This window comes from Equus asinus, chromosome 12 (genome assembly GCF_041296235.1).
Source record: "Equus asinus isolate D_3611 breed Donkey chromosome 12, EquAss-T2T_v2, whole genome shotgun sequence".
Classification (NCBI taxonomy): domain Eukaryota; kingdom Metazoa; phylum Chordata; class Mammalia; order Perissodactyla; family Equidae; genus Equus; species Equus asinus.
The window spans coordinates 3,158,487-3,164,486 of record NC_091801.1 but is presented as its reverse complement, the minus strand read 5'-3'; positions in this window follow the sequence as shown (position 1 = coordinate 3,164,486).

Genomic DNA, 6,000 nt, shown 5'->3' with positions numbered 1-6,000 from the left:
AGCAACAGACATTGCTTCATTTTTTCAGTTAAAGAAATATGTCAATACAGATCTTTGTAATAATAATCTTATTTTTAAATTCAAATTCTGAGACAGATAAAGCACAGAATTTTGCAATGAGTTTGTCACCTAAATGAAATAAGACATCACTTTTAATTTTTCTTACAGATGCTCTCTTTGCTTTGCCTTCGCAGGACTCTCCCATAGGAGAGCAGCTTTTGCAATAATTAAAAATTAATAATGAGGATAGAACTGAAGAGGTCATTAGCAAAACTTATCACTTACCCCCACTTTATAACATATTCAAATTCAGAATATTGCAAGAACGGATAAATGTACTCTTTTGCTTACACCAGATGTTGGTCTTAAAAGAAATACAAGTAAGAAAAGGAAAGATTTGAAGCCCCACTGTGCTATCTTGTGCCTTGATATAACAGTGTTTGGATTATATCAATATTTTGAATTGCCCTTTTATACCTGGGTGCTGTGTAGTAAAATCGGGATGTATGGGAAATATGCTCTTCTTTTATAAAGCGAGAGAGGGTCAATTATGAAAGTGGAAATGTGAAAGGTTAATGGGGGCTTCAGCCACAGGTGCATTCTCAGGCAAATTAATACCAGGAAAAGGCGTGTCTGGAAGGCAAGCATCTGGAAACTGATTCTCTGAAAACTCTTTGTGTCCTTTCCTTACTCCTTGGATTGTTTTCAGCAACTCCTAAGGGCTGGGCCCTCCAGATGGAAGACATGAAGCCATAATACAACTTGATTAACTTTTCCTGTAAATTAAAGAAAAACTTACAGTAGAAAAGAGCCTTGGATTGGAAATATTGCCTCCACCAGTCAGTAGCTCTGAGACCTTGGGCTAGTGACCCTACCTTCTCAGGCCATGATAACTCATCTCTAATAAAGTTGGCAGATGAGCCCCACCCTGCATAATGTACCTATCTATATATGTTTGCATGGGCTAGTTGGGTTCATTAAAGAGGCCTGAACAGGGTAAGCTCTTTTAAACAGAGGCATCACCAGCCTATGAGGTGAAAAGATAAAACTGCAAGCCTCAATAGATCTATAAAGAATCATGACTGAGGATGGGTACATCAATGCAGAAATTATAGACGGGCCTGGTAAGCACAAAGCTGTAGATTAAGCACTACACGCAAGAGACTTCCAAATTTGCCCTGTAATCAAAAGCATTTGAGTGGAGGGGGTCAAAAAGTACAAACTTCCAGTTATAAAATAAATAAGTCTTGGGGCCAGCCAGGTGGCGTAGTGGTTAAGTCCACACCTTCTGCTTTGGCAGCCCTGGGTTCGCTGGTTTGGATCCTGGGCGTGGACCTACCCGTCGCTCATCCAGCCATGCTGTGGCGGTGTCCCGCACAGAAGAACTGGAAGGGCTAACAACCAGCTAGGATACACAGCTATGTACTAAGGCTTTGGGAAGAAAAGAAAAAGAGGAAGATTGGCAACAGATGTTAGCTCAGGGCCAATCTTCCTCACCAAAAAAAAGCACATAAAAATAAATAAATAAGTAAATAAGTCATGGGATGTAATGTGTGGCATGGTGACTATGGTCAATAATCCTACATCACTTGTCTGAGAGTTGCTGGGAGAGTGGGCCTTGAAGGTGCTCATCACATAAAGGAAACAAACTTTTTGGATGTGACTATATGTGGTCACAGGTGTTTTTTAAAAAAACATTTGGGAATATGAAGGAAAGCCACATTTAGGCTCAGAGTTGGGACAATGGACATATGAGTATCAACGAAAACATAGCAAATTAGGGGGGAGGAGAATTCTTACTTTACCTGCTGTACATACGACCCCCTCAGTAGTTTTTGCCCCTGTTTGGCCCATCTTGAGTTGATCACTGACACACGTTTGCGGCTTTCGTACGTCAGCTGATTTCACAGGACCGTAGGATTTGTATCGGACCTTCATCCTCTCTCAAAGCTGCGTCAGGCACCAGTAGGACATCTCTCCAATGGGAAGCTGAAGGGACCAGCCCGTCCTGCTCTTTCCTTCTTAGACATCAGCTCTTTTCCCTCTTCTTTATGAAAATCCATCATTCTTTCCCTTTTTCTAATACTGCCTTCTCATACAATCTTTACTTAGAAAAAAAAAAGAGAAAGAGCTACATTTCCCCCTTTAATTCACTATAACTACAAAAGCGGAGCTGCAATAAGGTAACATATATCCTATTCTTGATATGGGAATAATAAAACCTGGATTCTGTGATCAATTGACTAGAAGTTGAATTGAGAAATGACTAGGTAAGTCCCAGGAACTGAAGGTGTGTGTTTTTTCAAATGGTGAATTCCATTTTAAAATGATAGACGCAAATGACTTACATTGTGACTGTAGTTTTCTATATTTGGCGCTATATCAATTCAACAAAATATAATATTGGAAGAATTTTGGAATATTGTTCATAAAACTACAAAATTTCTACTTGAAGTCCTGCCAAAACTAACAAAGCTTTTTTATTTCTCTAGTTTTCAGTCCTCTTGAGTCGCTCTGTGAATGACAAGTTCCCAGTCAGTCTTTCAAAGGTCAGTTTAAATACAGATTCCATGACTGGAAGAGGCTGAGAATGAAGCCCAGCTCACTCTGTCCAGACAACATAGTTCTATTTGCTTTTCAGGCATACTCAGGGGCAAACCAGGAAGCAGGGCAAAGTGCTGGCCCCACAGTAAATGTTTAATAAACTCTTGGTCCCATGAATGCTCTTAAGGGATGGGCCCTCTGGAACTCTCTCCTGGGTTGTGATTTTTTTAAAAGGCCATCAGTCCTCTTAACTTTCTAGCTTAGGCGTGCCAGTGCTTGGAGGTTTAAGCTCTGTTCTAAAGTAGCTTGCAGAACATGCTCACATGTATTGGCACAGGGACCAGCTTTGTACTCTAGGAAGCTGCCCGCACGGGGTGTCACAGAGGTTCGAGAAATCAGATTTGTAAAAGAGAAAAGGAAGCTGCCAGCCCTGGAGAGCTTTCAGAACCACCCGCAGTTGCTGCCAGTGGCTCTATAGGGCATTGTGAGGGTAAGGAGGGACAGAGAAAGATCATCTAACTACACAGAGCCTGTCCGTAAATGGCCCACAGAACAGGCTCTTTCCTCTACTCTGGGATCATAGAAGCTCATGGAAAAAAAAAAAATCTCCTCAGATCCCTCTATTATTAGTTGTTAAAGGAGGCGTGAGAATGGATGCAATGTATAAGTATCATGATTATGGATTAATTGTAATGCACAGGACACTGTGAAAGGAAGTCATTTCTGCATTGTGACATAGTTTTTCTGAACTTGATATTTTGATTAATAAACATAGCTACTATGGGAATATGTCAATACGTTAACCTAAAGTGTATACTGGAAGAGGATACAAACAGAAATAAGATTTGACAGAAACACTTGCAAACTTTCTAATGTTATATATATTGAAATTATTGGGTAACGTGGCCCTGGAGGATGATGAGTTTTGACTACTGATGGTTGTGGTTAATGTAGGACAGAAAATATCTAGACATTTATAACTAAACATGAGCAATGTCAAAGAATTTAAAGCCATGCATTCATTTGTTCAACAACTATTTTTGAACTGCTATAGTATTCCAGGCACTGTGCTGGATACATAGACCTCAAGAAGTTTGCTGCTAGAGGAGAAAGCACGCTAATAGATGCTAAGAGTGCACAATGAGCTCTGCTCTTAGCAAGACATCCGCTCTCTGCAACGGGAGCAGAGGATGCAGCACCTGAAGGATAAGTAAGTGGACAAATGAGAACAAGGACTCTCACAAGTGGGGAAAACAATGGTAAAGGCATAAGATATGAGAGAGTATGTTGGGGATACTAGGTAGGCAGGATACTTTTTTGCCAGCAATAGAAACTGATGCTGGTTAACTTATGCAGAAAAGTGAGGTAGTGAAAGGATATTTGTATTCTCAGGAATTCTAAAGAACCAAGCTCAGAATGGAGGAAAAACCAATGGAGGCTGGCTGGCTACAGCTGGCACTGGTGGACCTCAGATGCCTCCATTGGCAGTCCTGCCATTACTGGCCCCATCACTGGTCACTGTTACTTCCTCCTCTGACACCACTGCCTCTTGACATTGGACTCTGCTGCTGCCAGAGCCAAAGTGAAATGAATTCTGTACTGGCTCATCTTCTTTGCATCTCTCATTCCAGGGATAAAGTCCTGGGAGGGACATTCCTTTGGATGACCATAGGTGCTCTAGCTGCAGGAGCTCAGAGAGGGAATTGTACTCTTCCCCCTGCGTCTTTGAGAGTGAGAAGCTGGGCTCCACCTCCCCTCAGTCTTGGCATTTCCTCAAGTGGAAAGGTTGTTGGATGCTGGTCATTAAGCTATTGTCCTTCGGTTCTCTGCTTAGCGGTGCTGTGGCTGGGACTCTGCAAACCACATTCCTCCTTTGCCAGCTGGACCCCTGATGGATTCTGCTAACAGGGGACACTAGAGGGAGACTGGAAGGCTAGGGCGGGGAGAAGGCGCTTGTTCCTTCCTCTTTTGCTCCCTGCTCCTGTTAGAGTCACCCCAGAAACGGTTACTCAACCTGATAGGGACAGTCAATTCCAGTCTTGAGATTTTTCCCACCTTCCAAGAGCCAATGTAATTGTTGATCACCTCCAGCCCTGAGATACCAGCTCCATAGAGCTGCTGTCCCTCTGAGCAGTCTGGGACTTAGCTCAGTGGGGACTCACTTCAGAGCTAATAAGCACAAAGAGGGCTGCACTCCTCCTGAGATGTCTGGGTCCCCCGTCGGCAGGGCCCCTTCACTAGGCTTCAGGTCTTACTAGCCCCAACCTCTGCCCTTTGTTCCCCAAGCACAGGGCTAGCAGGTGGCTCCTGCAGTTACAGCCTCTGTGTGGCCTCAGCTCTCTCCTTTGCCTTTTCGGTCCCCCGGGACCTGTTCAATGCTTCCTCACGTTAAATTCCTTCTATTAACAAAACTGGTGTGGTTCTTGTTTGTGTTTTTCTTTCTTGTTGCTGTGTTGTTTTTTGGATCCTGAATATTATAGCATCCAAAATGACAAATGTCCTCTAGGGCACATGAGTAGAAGTAATTTATTATTTCTGGAATACAAGAGCAAGCAGGGCAAGAGATGAAGCTGGAGAGTCAGAGAAGAACCAGACGATAGGGGATTTGTCTGACCTCTAAGCACTTTCTACTTTATTCTCTAGGTAGCAGAGAGCTAGCAAATATTTCTAAATGGAGAAGAGACGATCAGATTTATTTGTTAGCATAACAATTTCAGCAGCACATTATGGGATGAATGGAGGAGGGTTGAGTTTAGAGAGAACAGTAGGCGAGTATTGCAAAGGTATAGAAACTATTGAAGCAGAAACATGGCTAGTTTGGGTGACTAGAAATTCACTCATTAAGAAAGGGAATATATTGAGCAGAATCAGACTTGAGGGTTAAGATGAAGAGGTCAGTTTTAGAAATGTCAAGTTTAGGGAGCTTGTGTGACACTCTGGTGGAGGCTTCTGAGAATCGGGGGTGGAAATTTGTGAGTCCTTAGCTTATAAATGAGAGTTCAAGTAATCTGGTGAGATGATAGAGAGGTGAAATATCCTGCCACCCATCAGTGGGGCCAGGGAGTGCTAGACTAGAGTGTCAACCATGCAGGTCAATTCCAGGACACGGGCTAGCTCTAAGCAGCTTTCCTGAGGCCTTGAGGAGAAGAAAAAGCAAAAGAAGAGTTTGTACCAAAGACACATATGAGCTAGCAGACCCAAGTCAGTGGATGAGACCAAAGGGCAGGGGTGGGATAGAAATTGGGAAAGAAGTCAAAACCAGGCACTAGGAGCAACTGGAATAGAGCCAGAACAAGGCTGAAAAGCACTCGCTGGATTTTGTAATTAGTGGATAACCGCTGACCTCAGAGAATAGTTTCAGAGGGTAGAAGCCAATGGGTAGAGACGGAATGGTAAGGGAGAAAGTCGAGCTGGGAGGGTAGACCTCCTGTTTCTAGGAGAGAAGCCATGAAGCGG